Source organism: Macrobrachium rosenbergii, chromosome 50 (assembly GCF_040412425.1).
Source record: "Macrobrachium rosenbergii isolate ZJJX-2024 chromosome 50, ASM4041242v1, whole genome shotgun sequence".
NCBI lineage: Eukaryota > Metazoa > Arthropoda > Malacostraca > Decapoda > Palaemonidae > Macrobrachium > Macrobrachium rosenbergii.
The window spans coordinates 26,134,146-26,149,389 of NC_089790.1; the positions used below are offsets into that span (position 1 = coordinate 26,134,146).

General features: G+C 33.8%; 1 long non-coding RNA gene across 1 annotated transcript in view; it reads left to right on the plus strand.

The window, feature by feature from the left end:
• Nucleotides 1-15,244, plus strand: part of LOC136832785 (uncharacterized) — a 445,886-nt gene that overhangs the window by 3,537 nt on the left and 427,105 nt on the right. Inside the window, exon 2 of the long non-coding RNA XR_010851316.1 lies at nucleotides 9,546-9,660. This is a non-coding gene — a long non-coding RNA (uncharacterized lncRNA). The remainder of the gene's footprint in view (nucleotides 1-9,545; nucleotides 9,661-15,244) is intronic.

Sequence of the window (15,244 nt, forward strand, 5' to 3'; positions counted from 1 at the left end):
TAACCTGAGTGACACTTTCCGGTTTGAGCCTTAAAGCATGGGTCCTTTACCCCCTGGTTAAGTGACCCATTGTGCCCCAGTTTGCATGCTTCAAGTCTTTTATTTTTTAGTCTGTGTGATTGTACATGTCACGTTGGGAAACAGTATGCACTTACTGTTCCACTCTCTCTCTCTCTCTCTCTCTCTCTCTCTCTCTCTCTCTCTCTCTCTCTCTCTCTCTCTCTCTCTCTCTCTCTCTCTCTCGTACAGTATTTTTATTGACATTTACTTAATGCAGTACAGTGATGTACTCAGTACAGTACAGTAATGCAATGTTATATATTTTTCAGTTTGTGTGCGCATGCGTACATTGTATAAAGACACGTAAGCATGTCATAATTTTTTCTACATAACGACGATGACAAATGATGAAAATTATAACGCTAGATACATCACTACCAGTGCATATTTAGCATAATGTACATAATCATAAATTGTTCTGTTAGTTTGAATTTTTTTCTTTACTGTATAATCGTAAATTTTTACTATTCTTTATCATGTATTATCAATAATAGTTATTATAAGTAAGAGGAATTTGAGTTTATATGGACAAAAACAGGTGGTGTATATTTAGCACTCTGATGTATCAGGTGTTCGATATTGCCTACGGTTTCAGGAAACCGTGGTTGGGGAGGGGGGCCAGTTGGTGTCTTGGACAGGCATTTCCCATCCAGTACAGATTACACGTTGAACATTAAAGTCATTTGCCAAATATAAATATCGACGATTCCAAGCTTATGAAGCTTCCATAATAAATGTTTAAGATTTGTTTGATTTCAGGAAGAAATGAGTCACTTTCTTGCAGCATTTTAGAAAGGAAGGAAAAGTGAGAGGAGTCTGAAAAATTTTGTAAATTGGAGAATTAGGAATGCATTATCAAATTTTTTATTAGCTGTTTCATAAAACCTGATATTATAAAGTTAGTGGAGAGAGCAAAATGGGAAGTACTGTAGATTGCGCATGTATTGTTTTTACCCGAGAGATTAGCAAGAATGTACAAGAGGTATGGAAACAGAGAATTTGTTGGAAAGATGTAGCAGTTACTAAAAAAATTAAAAAAATCCTTCCTTCATTAAGCTGTAAATATCTTATATATAAAAAATTTGTCCTCTAATTGAAGAAGAGAAAAAAATCACATTACCGCTTGATTGTTGGTACTATTTAATTTTTGTTTGATATTGTTTGTTATACAAACAATTGTTTGTTGAAAGGAATGTGATATTTATTTTCCAGCACCAGCTTGTATCAATCTTCTGTTATATTCGCAGATTTCAAGGGTAGGCTAGGAATAAAAATGTAGGTTTGGCCCTATATACCATGCATCCACCCATCTTAGACAATGGCTAACCAAGTATGGTACATAGTAGGCTAGATAGAAATAATAAAACATACAGTCCAAGCCACACAGCTTGTCAGATGTTATTATATGTAAGAGGGAAGAAGATTATTCTAAAACTTTTCCCATCACAGAAAAATGTTTAAATAACAATAATCACAGTTAAGTGAATGCTAAGGGAGCGTGTAGTTGCAGTTTTCAATGATAACAAATTATTAATAATACGGTAAGTAGGCTTTGGATGCCAGGGTGCTTAACCTTGGCTCTGGTCTAAAACTTTGCTGGTTAAGCATGGTGCAGGGGCAGATCCAAGATAGATCTGGCCTGGTATCTGGGAAATTACTAACCCCCTCCCCCCACCTCAAGCGAAATAGTGTCCGGTGCATTCAGAGGCTTTTCTGGCTAAACTCTTTCAACTGGTAAACCACTTTTCAGAAGCTTAGTTTCAGCAGAACAAGCATTTCTCTCACCAGATCAAACTGGACATTGTTGTAGTGTCAGTGTAGATATTAGATAGCGGTATGATTTGAAAGTATTCGAAAGTCAAAAGTTTTTTCTGTGGGGTAAGGCTTACTACCTAGCAACTCAGCGAGTTGTACCCAACTTCCCGACCCAGCAGTAACCCAGTTGATAGCATTTCATTTTAATTATCCATTCTGAATAAATACAACAGAAGTAATCAACGCACAATCACGGTGTAAAAAAAATATTTTTGTTACACACGTGATTATGTGTTGATTACTTCTATCATATTCCCTCAGAAGGGGATAATTCGAATGAAATCCTATCACATGTAACAAAAATAATTCATTTCTGTTACACACGTGATTGTGTTGAATATTTGTATCATATATACTCAGAAGGGATAATTCGAATGAAATGCTACCACCCAGATGAAATGCTATTAAATGGGCCATTGCTGGGTCGGGAAGTTGAGTAAAATTCACTGGTATGCTAGCCAGTAAACCAGTCCAGGTAAAAGCCATAGGTACAGAAGTACTGTACATAGGCTTAGTTGGTCAGGTGGTAGCACCCTTGCCTTTCAGTTGAAAGACCTGGGTTTGATCCGGTTGTGAGTCAGGAAATATATATATATATATATATATATATATATATATACATATATATATATATAAAATATATATATTATATATATATATATATATATATATATATATATATATATATATATGTGTATATTATATAATATACTGATATATATATATATATATATATATATATATATATATATATATATATATATATATATATATATATATATATATTATATATATTTTCATGATGTTACCTTGTAAAATGTATATCTTTCTGTGATTTTGATATATTTATTGTTTTAGTTATTATGTGTTATGTGTAGTGATAATAATTTTTAAATATTGTATATAGTGTAATGTCAGATCTCAAAAGAGTTGGTAATTTAGATAACTTAACAGCATAATTATATATTATATAATATATTGATATATATATATATATATATATATATATATATATATATATATATATATATATATTATATATATAATATATATATTTTCATGATGTTACCTTGTAAAATGTATATCTTTCTGTGATTTCGATATATTTACTGTTTTAGTTATTATGTGTTATGTGTAGTGATGATAATTTTTTAAATATTGTATATAGTGTAATGTCAGATCTCAAAAGAGTTGGTAATTTAGATAACTTAACAGCATAATTTAGAATTAATAATATGTTTTAATGATAACATAGTATGTGATCACGCATTTTGTCTCCCAGCAATATGTGCTCTGTACTAGTGATTTCGTATGTCGTGTTTTGATTCAGTTGTCGTCACGTAAGATAACTCGTTAACAAGCAAGGGAGTGGCAGTTGAGTCGTGTAAGGTTTTGTCTCATATGAGAAAAAGATGAATTATTTCGCAATGTTTCATGTACTGTTCTGAAAACCAACTTTGGTTCTTCGTCTCGTTTTGAAAGCGTGCTGTTTGTGGTTAGCCAGCTGTCATCTGTTTTGACCGTGTTGATATTTCATGAAGAGCTTCGTCCCATACGATTTTCTGCTCAAAATCAGCTACACTGAGTGAAGAGTTTAATATAATTTGTAGCAAAAGGAGTTATAATGTCAAGTACCAGAACCAACAACACAGGTTTTAGGTCTCATCCAAATTTCAGGAACATTACTACTGGGAATGCTTCTAGTGGCAATGCCAGTACAAAGCCAGGTAATATCCCTCAGCAATCGAATGTCAAATCCTCATCGTCCAGTTTCTCAAGACAGGTACAGAAGACTAATGTTGTCTGCTTCAAGTGTGGAAGAGCAGGACACTACAGTCGAGATTGTTAACAGACACAACAGCAGACCAAGCCAGTTGGTCAAGTGGTTAAAGGTCACCAGGTGAAACAAACTACAAAGAGCAGTGTGGGGAAGACTGAGACTAAACAAGCTGAGTGTTTAGCAACCAGTGGAGATCTAACCTCAAGCAGTGAGTGGCTGAGCAGCTTGGAGGCTTTTAAGCCTTATATCTATGAAGGTATGCCGGCAACTCAAGGAGGGAGTGTGTAGGTACCAGTCAAGGTATTATGTGATACAGGGAGTAACCATAGTTTGGTAGTTTGTGGTGCTCACCCACAGTTAGAGAAGAACCTCACCGGAGATTCAGTTATTTTGAAGGGTATAGGAGGAGAAGAGGTAACTCCTATATGCCACTTGCACCTGTTGTGTGAATTGGTGACAGGGAAAGTTGATTTTGCTGTAAAGGACTCACTAGCTGTTGAAGGTGTGCATGTTTTACTGGGTAATGAAGCTGGTGGTGCACCATTTGTTTTTTGTCCTACAGTGACAGACAAACTGTTGAGGATTAGTCCTATGGTAGATTCAGAGAAGAAAAACCCCCACCTGTTTCCAAGTTGTGTAACTACCAGGATCACGAAGAGAACTACATCTGCAAGTGAAGAAACTGAGGATTTACCTGCACCAGAAGGATCCAGTGAAGGATCTTTGAGCTTAGAAGAGCAGTTCCAGGAAAGCGAAGTTTTCCCTAGTGTTAGCAGTGAAGAGATTTCCCAAGAAAAAGAGGAACCTGTTGTTGTTGAAGAGACTCAGAGTAGTCAAAGTGTTCCTGATGATACATTAGCAGAGTTAGTGGATATTGAGAGTTCAGCCTTTGAAGTTGGTCAAGTGACTAGAGAGAAGCTAATGGAACTGTAGAAGAAGGATACAATGTTGGCTGATTTGTTCTTCAGAGTTGTTGATCAAGAAAAGATGCAACAAACTCCTACCTGTTATTATCTAACGGAAGGATTGCTAATGAGGAAGCATCGACCTGCAGATGTACCAGGAAATGCTGAATGGGGTGAATATCATCAAATTCTGATCCCATATCCACTGAGGAAGCAAGTGGTAGCAGTAGCACATGAGTCTGGACATAAGGGAATCAGGAAGACTGTAGAGAAGATGATGAAGTATTGTTTCTGGCCTGGAGATCACAAGGATGTTAGCAGGTTCTGTTGAGAATGTCACACCTGCCAGATAACTGGAAAACCGAATGAAACTATTCAGAAAGCCCCCTACAACCCATAGAAGTTAGAGGATAACCCTTTAGGAAGGTGATTATAGATGTGGTAGGGCCGCTTCCGACAACAAAGAAAGGAAATTAATATCTGTTAACATTAATGTGTCCAGTAACAAGGTATCCTGAGGTGATTCCTGTAAGACATTTAAGTGCAAAGGTAATTGCTGAGAAGTTGGTGGAGTTTTTCACCAAGTTTGGAATAACATAAATTGTGCAAAGTGATAGAGTAATGAACTTTACTTCAAAATTGTTCCAGGATGTGATGAACTTGTTAGGAGTGAGACAACAGTTATCAACTGCTTATCATCCAGAGACTCAAGGAGCCTTGGAAAGGTTCCACCAGACTTTGAAAAGCATGTTAAATAAGTATTGTTATGAGTCAGGAAGAGAATGGGATGCTGGTTTACCCTTAATGTTGTTTGAAGTTAGGAATGCTTATCAAGAAAGTATGGGATGTCAACCCAATCAGATGATTTTTGGTCGAGATGTGAGAGCTCCATTGAAGATTCTTGCAGAGAATTGGGAACTACAGGAAGCTGGACTAACAATCAACTTCCAGAAAAGTGAGTTTGGAAAGGCAACTGTTCAGTATCTGGGATTTGAAGTTGGAAAAGGCCTTCTCGCTCTTGTTGATGCTAATGTAGAAGGTATCCATAAGGCTATCCTCCCCCTGTTACCAGGAAACAGCTACAAAGATTTTTGGGCATGGCTGGATTTTATCACCGATTCTGTCTGAATTTCTCAGCCATAGTAGCTCCCCTGACAGATTTTGTAACCCTACTGAGTAAAAATAGAGAACATTTTTGGAAAGAACAATGTAATTGCCGATTATTTATCCCGTTGTGAGTCATTGGATTCAAACCCTGGATAACTAATCTTCTGGGGGAGGAATTTCATGATGTTGCCTTGTAAAATGGATATCTTTCTGTGATTTTGACATATTTTCTGTTCTAGTTATCATGTGTTCTGTGCAGTGATAATAATTGTTGAAATATTGTTTATAGTGTAATGTCAGATCTCAAAAGAGTTAGTGATTTAGATAACTTAACAGCGTAATTTAGAATTAATAATATGTTTTAATAATAACGTAGTATGTGATTTCATATGTCATGTTTTGATTCAGTTGTCGTCACAAAAGATAACGCGTTAACAAGCGAGGGAATGGCAATCGAGTAGTGTAAAGTTTTGTCTCATACGAGAGGTAGACGAATGATTTCACAGTGTTTCATGTACTGTTCTGAAAACCAACTTTGGCTCTTCGTCTTTTGAAGGCATGCTTGTGGTTAGCCAGCTGCCGTCTGTTTTGATCATGTTGAGATTCCGTTAAGAGCTTTGTCCCATATGATTTTCTGCTCAAGTCACATGTGCTTTTTGATCGTAAATGCACATGTCTTGGTCGATTACATCATGTTTTGTAAGAGTACATTGCTCTGATCATATTGTTCTAATGCGCTAGTTGGCCCCATAACATTTTGCTCTGGTAATGATGTCATCTGATTGTTTCATTTCTTGCTGGAATCCTAAAGTTTGTTCATTCTGATTTTAGAGACCGTTTGTGTGTTTCTCTCTCTCTCTCTCTCTCTCTCTCTCTCTCTCTCTCTCTCTCTCTCTCTCTCTCTCTCTCTCTTCACAAGAGAGAAGTTATTAACATAAAATATTTGTGTGGTCCCTGGTATTAATCTTAGCTTTTGAGATCTGAATGTAGGAAAAGTGTGTAAAATCGCCTAATAAAAAAAGTGTGTTTTGTGAATCTCAAGCAGCTGCATGTCAGGTGATTTTGTGAAAGTTTTCACAAACTTGTGTAAGGTAAAGTGAATTTTACTTATTATTACCTTGGTATAATAAGGTATATATTGAGGAAATTTTGCCGTAGTGAAATTGTTATTGGTAAATCTTTTATATGTTCTTGTGTTTGCAATCTCTTAATTTTTCTCATTTTTTATATTGGTGTTTAACTTTTATTTACTTAGCATTTTAAATATTTCTTGATAATTTAACATTGCAAACCTGATTTAATTTTCATTAACAAGATTTGCATACTTGATTTAATTTTCATTTACTAAGATTTTCTTTTCAAATCTTGAGCAATTCTTGATTGTTTAAATTTTGCTTGATTGATTTAATTTCTTGATAAATTATCTTTTGTAATTTAACTCAAGAATTAATTAAATTTTGTGTTGTTTTCAAGTAATAGTAAAATTTTTCAGATTGGGAATTCTAATTATAAATTTTGAATTTAAAAATAAATATTTGTATTTAAAAAAAAAAACAGAGTTTCATATATTGACCACCGGTGAATAGGATTAACTGTATGCAGAAGGCAAAGTGATAAACATGTTTTGTTCCTTTAGTTTTGCTGAAGTGAATTAAGACCAGGGAAACAGTTAAAGTTGTTTGATGGAGTGATGCCCTTTTGCTCTAGTGTATTTCTTGTTTAATTGTTGATACCACACACTTGTTTTGATAAACTTATTTTGATTCCTCACGTGACTAAGAAGTTTTTAAGGGATTACTGTTACCTTTAGAGTACTCAGTCGTAATTTTTATTGTTATGAGAGTTCTGGCATCTGGCTGAAGTGAAGTAAATTTTTGAATTCTTTGATTAGTTGTGTAGTAACCAGGTTCTTGGAACACATCGTGTCTATATATATATATATATATATATATATATATATATATATATATATATATATATATATATATATATATATATATAATATATATATATAATATATATATATAATATATATATATATATATATATATATATATATATATATATATATATATATATATATATATATATATATATATATATATATATATATATATATATATATATGAACTTCAGTTGATAAAACATTTTTCAATTTTTTACCTCCTTGTAAAACGTATACATGAGATATTAATTGATGAACATTTTTCCCATGTATAATTAAATTTTATTTTTTCTTCCATCGCAGGTCTTCATCCACGGTAGGTTTATTGGTTATAAGCCAAGAACTATGGTAGGCTAGTTTTGTTATATACAGTAATAATCCTCTTGATAATTATTTTGCTAATGAAAATAAGTCGATTGTTACTGAATTTGGTTAATTTTAATAAGATTATTTTAATGAGGGGAGTTGAGATGGATTTAGGATTGATTCTATTTGATAGTTCTGAGTTAGGTCCCAGTATATTTTTTAGATGATCTCATATGTAGTTGCTTCCGAACTTTCTTAATTCTCTTATTACTTATACATTAATTATAGTGCATAAAAATAACGATGCCAGTTTTGGGGAGAATTTAACAATGATTATAAATGAGAAATGTAAAAAATTTAAATCGATCGTAGCTACAATTGATGTTACTGGAAATTTTGTTATTCTGTAGAATAATGTTATAGTAAGTAAAATTCAGATATATTGGAAATAACTTTAAACCTGTATATATTTTGTCAGGTAGGTGCTTTTTAAACTTTTTTCTATTTTAAAAAGTCGGAAAAGAATTATTTTTAGTCTTTCGTAAAGTTTTCGAAATTTTTTACTAAGTTTTTCACTTGCTATTTATATTTATATAAAGTTGTTATTTATATTTATATTTGTACTTATATTTATATTTACATTAAATATATAAGAATATATTAAATATACTGAATATATTAAATAATTGTTTTGCATCTGTCTGCCTTCCAGGTCTCAAATTTCTCTCTCTTGTAATACAATGAAGCCCCGTTTTAAATACAATTGATTTCATTCTCTCCTTTTTCAGCGTCGATTACATCAGTAGTTGTGAAGTCAATTTTAATTTTAAATTCGTATAATTAATCAGTTTTCAGTGGTGATGACTATAGAAGTTGTGGCGTCAGTTTGGAATGTAAATGTTGAGTTTTTCTCTTTATCTCGATGCCGATGACCGTAGATGCTTGGACGCCAGAATTTAATGTAAAATGAATCGGTTTTTCGCTTTTTCGGCGTTGATGGCCCTAGAAGTTTTGGAGATTATTTTCAATATGAAATGAATCAGTTTCTCTCTCTCTCTCTCTCTCTCTCTCTCTCTCTCTCTCTCTCTCTCTCTCTCTCTCTCTCTCTCTCGGGGTCGATGACAATGGAAGTTGCGACTCCAGAATTTAAAATAAAATTAACCGTTTTTCTCATTCTTGGTGTCGATGACCATAGAAATTGTGATGCCTGTTTATTATAAAATGATTAAGTTTGTCGCTCTTTTTTCCGGGTCGATGGCCATAGAAGTCATAACGCCATTTTTTAATATAATCTGCTATTCTCTTTTTCTGTGTCGATGACCTTGGAAGTTGGATGCAAATTTTTAATACTCAGTCATTCTGTCCGTCGAAATATGTATGTGTGAGGTTTTGCAAATTTTATATTTCATTCCGGATGTCTATGTCAAATTTTACATGGCTGTGTGTATTGTATACTTTTGTAAACACATGATAATTATTGTTTCCATGGCATTTGGCTTAAGATATATATGTATAGTCTTGCTTCCATTGTTTTGTCATTAGGTTTTTTACATTCCGTGATTTATTGTGTGTAATTTTGTTTGCTTTTTATATTGCATGTTTGTAAGCTTAACATGTATCCTTGTAGGAATATTTCAGTCTTGGCTTATAAGCAATAGAGCTTCTGGGGGACTTTAGAATATCGTGAGAGATATTCCAATTTTCCCTGAGTTCATCATCATCATCGCTAAAGGAACGGAAAGGTATGTCGATTTTACTCTTTTCGTTTGTGTTGATTGTACTTCTTTCATTTATGTTATATTTTGTAAATGTCACTTGCATATCAAATGAGTGTTGCGAAGTAAATGCGCTTTTGGCTGTATCTGTTAAATCTCTCAGAAATTAACATGATTTTGTCCGAAAATCAGATATGATTTTTGAATCCGTTTACTTATATCTATAATATGAACTTTTTGCTGTTAATTCTGCAGTCGGCTGTTATTTGCGCAATTAGGAATTATTTTTAGTGCCTTTTATACTCTTCGTAACAATATATGAACTCTGCATAACAAATTAAATCTGTCAGACTAAATAGATTGAATACGTTATTGACTGTGAAGCACGTTCCTGGCTGATAGTTATGGAAATGATTAACTGTGTGGTTGACAAATGCCTCATTGCTGTTAGCAGTGCCATTGGCTACATTGGTGTCTGAAAGCTTATATGAATTTGGCATGTTTACAGTTGTGGACGGTTGTTACTTGCTAATTTCTCTCCATTTTTTGCGCTTTTATTGTAAGTTTTCATGATCATACGGTACATTCGTCAACAAAATGCTCAATTATTTGACATTGTCAGCGCTATTGGCGGTTAGCTGTATATGCTACTAACTACATGATAGGGTGTTGTGCTTTTGGCTAGTCATGCGCTATAAATATATTTCACTATTGTCTCTGTCTGCTGGACTATTAGCATCAACTTCTCTTTGACTTTGTAACCGGGCGTTTGACTTTTTTTCAATGACTTCACAGGTAGAAATATGACAGTACGGGTTGACCCTATGGAAATTATAACAATAAAAAATCAGAATTCACGGATTTAATTCTACCATGATCGTTCGGTGGTTTGATGAAATAATTAGCTTTTCTTAGTATAAGGAATGTTTTCATGGGTTGAATCTTAAGTGGTATGTTGAACGGACGAGATGAAAATGACTGCGTTAATATTCAGGTGGAAATGATTATAATTGGCAGTAGTTCTGGTCTGTCATATCTGCTCTGAGGTTAGGGTGTTGGAGACTGACAGAACTCGGCTTGATCAGTTTGGTCAGGTGCAGGAAATTTTAATTTGATGTAAATTCAAAGCTATTACACCCACTCTGAAATCAGGGCATGTAGGTCCACTAGAGATAGAGTTCAGGTATAGGAGAGTTTTAATTAGAGGCAATTCTGGGCCGTTATATCTACTCTGAGCTAAGGGCATGAAGATCTGTGGAGACAGACAGAGGTAATGTGGAAGTTAGTCAGGTGGAAGAGATTTTGATTAGGGGTAATTCTGGTCATATCTTTTCTCAGGTAAACATGAAAGTCCCGTGGAAACAAACATAGCCTACGTAGCGGGGATTTCAAGTAGAGTTAATTCTGGCCATTATTTCTTCTCTCGGGTAGGCCTGAAATTCCCGTGGAAACAAACAGAGGATAACATGGAGGCGATTGTAAGTAGAGGTTATTCTGGTCCATTATATCTACGTATAATAACCATGTTAGGCTGTGAAAGTCCCCTAGAGGTAAACACGAGTATATCATGCGGAGGCGATTTTAATCGGAGGTAACTATGGGTAATGATATTTACTCTCAGGTTTGAGTGAAAAGGTCCCATGGAGACAAAGAGAGGGCAGATGAAACTATTGGTCAGTTGGAAGCAATTTTCATAGAGGTACTTCAGGGCCATTACATCTACAGTCAGTTTAGGGAGGGGAGGCCCAGTGGAAACAGAGAATGGCTGGAAGCGATTTGGTCAGGTGGGGGTGATTGTAATTAGTGGTAACTCTATGCCATTGTAACCATTCTTTGGTTATGGCAGGAAGGTCCGGTGGAGACTAGCACAGGTCACCTGGAAGTGATTTGATCAGGAGGTGGTTTTATATAGAGGTTATTAGAATCATATTCCATTGATAAAGTTAATAATATGAACCCTAATCCGGGATAATGTAATGAAAATGCACTATTTGAAGAACCAAAAGTTAAAAGAGCCATTACCCTCGTATGACAACAAAGATAGCAACTATTTATGACTTAATCCTCTAAACAATGGGCTGTTTACTGTAATACCTTCATTTGTTAAGCAATTAGATAGTTCATCTTTTCACCTATGTATTTTTTTTAATAAGACGAATGTGATGAGAGAGTATTGTACCATTTTTCCATTCTTACTATGATCAGGTCTTGAGAAATAGACGATAGCTCGGTGAACTCTGAATTTACTTTCGTCTTTCCTGCGAGTACATTTTGTGTAATATGTATATTATATATATATATATATATATATATATATATATATATATATATATATATATATATATATGTATATATATAATATATATGTATATATATAATATATATATATGTACACATACATACATACATACATACATACATACATACATACATACACACACACACAAACACACACACACACAAGGGAAAATTAGAGCATCTGAAAAGCTGGAGATTTAGCAGGAGTGAAATGGAAAACAGCCCGCGTAGCATTTTAAATTTATTGGGCAAATTTTCGAAAGGGCGAGTCTCATCTTCAGGGCTGTAAAATGATACAAAATTTACATATTAAAAACAAACTCAGTAAAAGGCGCATTTATAAAGTTAATATAATAAATATCATCAATTAGTTTATAGTAAAACAATATAAAAAGTGGAAAGAAAACGTAGGCCAGTATCTAACTGTTGGAGCTAAAAATTTAGGGACTAATTGACGTTTTTTTTTTCTGAAATTAACTATAGAAACTTGACTTTTACTGAGTCAGTTTTTACTATGTAAATTTTGTATTATTTTACAGCCCTGAAGGTGAGACTCGCCGTCTCGAAAATTTGGCCAATAAAATTAAAATGCTATGCGGCCTGTTTTCCATTTTATTCCTGCTAAATCTCCTTTATTAACATATATACATATATATATATGTATTTATGTATATATATACACATATATTATATATACATATATATATATATATATATATATTTATATATATATATTTATATATATAAATATATATATATATATATATATATATATATATATATATATATATATATATATATATATATATATATAGTAACACACAATATTTAGCCACACGTTACAAACAAAACAGTCATCTATAATGGTGGAGGAGGCTTGATAACGATTCTATGTACAAATCCGTATTTCGACAGGCATATGTACAGCAAGGCCAATATTATCATATATATATATATATATATATATATATATATATATATATATATATATATATATATGTATAACTCTCTTGATGGCCCAGATACATAGTTGCTTCGTTGTTTCTAAACTAGGGAGCGGTTCGAATCCCACTGATGACGAAGCATTTAGTAGTTATAATTCTCCTTGGGTGCAAGTCATTCCTGAGATATAGTGAATCGGGCATTAAGGGTTATTTGAATATTAATATTTGTGATAAAAAAATGTCGTGGTGTATAGGACAAAAGTCTCGTATGTAATTTATATATGTGTGTAATATATATATATATATATATATATATATATATATATATATATATATATATATATATTCACTATATAAAAACAACTGTATAATAAACAACCAAGAGGCTGATACAGCCTTTTAGTTATTTTTAAAATATTGTAATAATTAAAATTCTGATTAAAACAACTAATAGGCTGACACAGCGTCTTAGTTTTTTTTTTTTTTTTTTAATTATGTAAGCATTAAAATCCTGCTATCCTTGATTGCACCATACTTTTCCTGGTCTCTTAGTTGTTTTTTAAAAATAATGTAAGCATTAAAATCCCGATACCCTTGATTGCACCATACGTTTCCTGGTTTTTGATATTTTGTTCCATGGTGGTAGTATTTTCACCACAGTATGTATGGATGAGGGGAAAGGTTCCGAGGGAATGGGGTAGAGATGGTACTAATTACTGTATTCATAAAGACAAAGGTGAAAAGGCAACTATGAGAAATGATGAGGCGCAAGATTACTTAGTATACCAGGGCAGGTTATGATATGATTTTGATGGAGAACGTGACAGATGATTAAAGGACTGATGATGGTAGAACAGTGTGGATTTAGACAAGGATGAAGGTATGTTGTTAAAGACTTATGAAACAGTATGTGAGGAGTTTGAAAATACGGGGAAAAAGCTGTATGTGTCTTACATTGACCTAAAAAATCCTTATGATTGAATTAATAGAAGGGCAGCGTAGAAGGTGTTAGGAATGTAATATATAGAAGACAAGTTATTGAGAGTGATTAACATCTTTTATTATGGAAGTGAAACACAAAATTATGTAAATGAATTGGTATAAAAGTAGGCTATGTATTATTGGCTCTTCATTACTTTTATGAATGAAGTGATAGAGAAATCGGAGAAAGGGTATTAAATACAGGTACATAATTGTGGGACACGAAAATTGAGCGTGAATGGATTGCAGAAAGGGTGATGCTCGAAGGTGAAGCAGTGCTGATTGGTGATAGTAAAAGGAAACTTCAAAACCAGTTAAAGAGGTTGAAACTGCAAGCAAATAATGCTGAAAGTAAATGTTGAGTAACAGTGAAGGTATGAGCTTAAATGAATATGGAAGGTGGGATTGTAGCAGAATGTAAACGGTCAAATTGTTTAGGTACTTTGAAGTAAGTATGATGAATGTTGGTAGGTTGTAAGACGACGTGAGTGACAGAACAGAGGAAGCAGGAAGGATTAGCATTGTAAAAAGGCCGTTAGACTGTTTTGAAGTGGTTATGTCATGTAAAGAGAGTGGAGTACAATAGGTTATTGAAGATAGTTTAAATTTCAGATGTGTTAAGATGGAGTAGGAGATTTAATTGACTGAATATAGATTTTAGGCCGAAGGCCAAGCACTGGGACCTATGAGGTCAGGAAGGTGTAGAAATGTGGGAAAGCCTTTTGTTTAGGTGTATTAAGCATCCAGTGTTATGGAAGATACTTGCAGATGGGCATCCAAGATTCAGCAATTAAGTAATGAACAAGTATGAAAATTTTTTTAACCTGGGGCCATCCCTCGTTAGTTAAACAGTAATATGTATGTATATATATATATATATATATATATATATGTATATATATGGAGCCTCGATGGCTCAGTTGGTAAAGCAGCAACCTCAGACTTCATAGAAGTTTGTGGCGAGGGTTCAATCCCCGCAGCCGACCGGTCAGAGAAGGCGGACACTTTGCTATCCGTGTAGACACCCCGGGATTACGTATGTAATCAACGGATAGGTTTGCTGAAAGCAAATGGGTGTTACAGACTAATACACACATAAACAAAGCCACTCCAACATCTTCTAAAAACATAACAGACACCTCACATGTCTTGAACTGTCGACCTAACCGCCCAGTTCTCCTCGCTGCTGGGAGAAAGGGAGCTGGGGATTTGGTACAATTCATGTACAGATTTCGTTACCGGGGTCTAAGCGATGTCAGGCAGGGCAGCCGATCGAGGCTACGGCCTACCCCACCGCCAAATCAAAGTCCTTCAAAAGAAGGCATCGTGCTTACCCCATATAAAAATTGAAAAAAAAAGCATGTTAAAACGAAGAATATATATATATA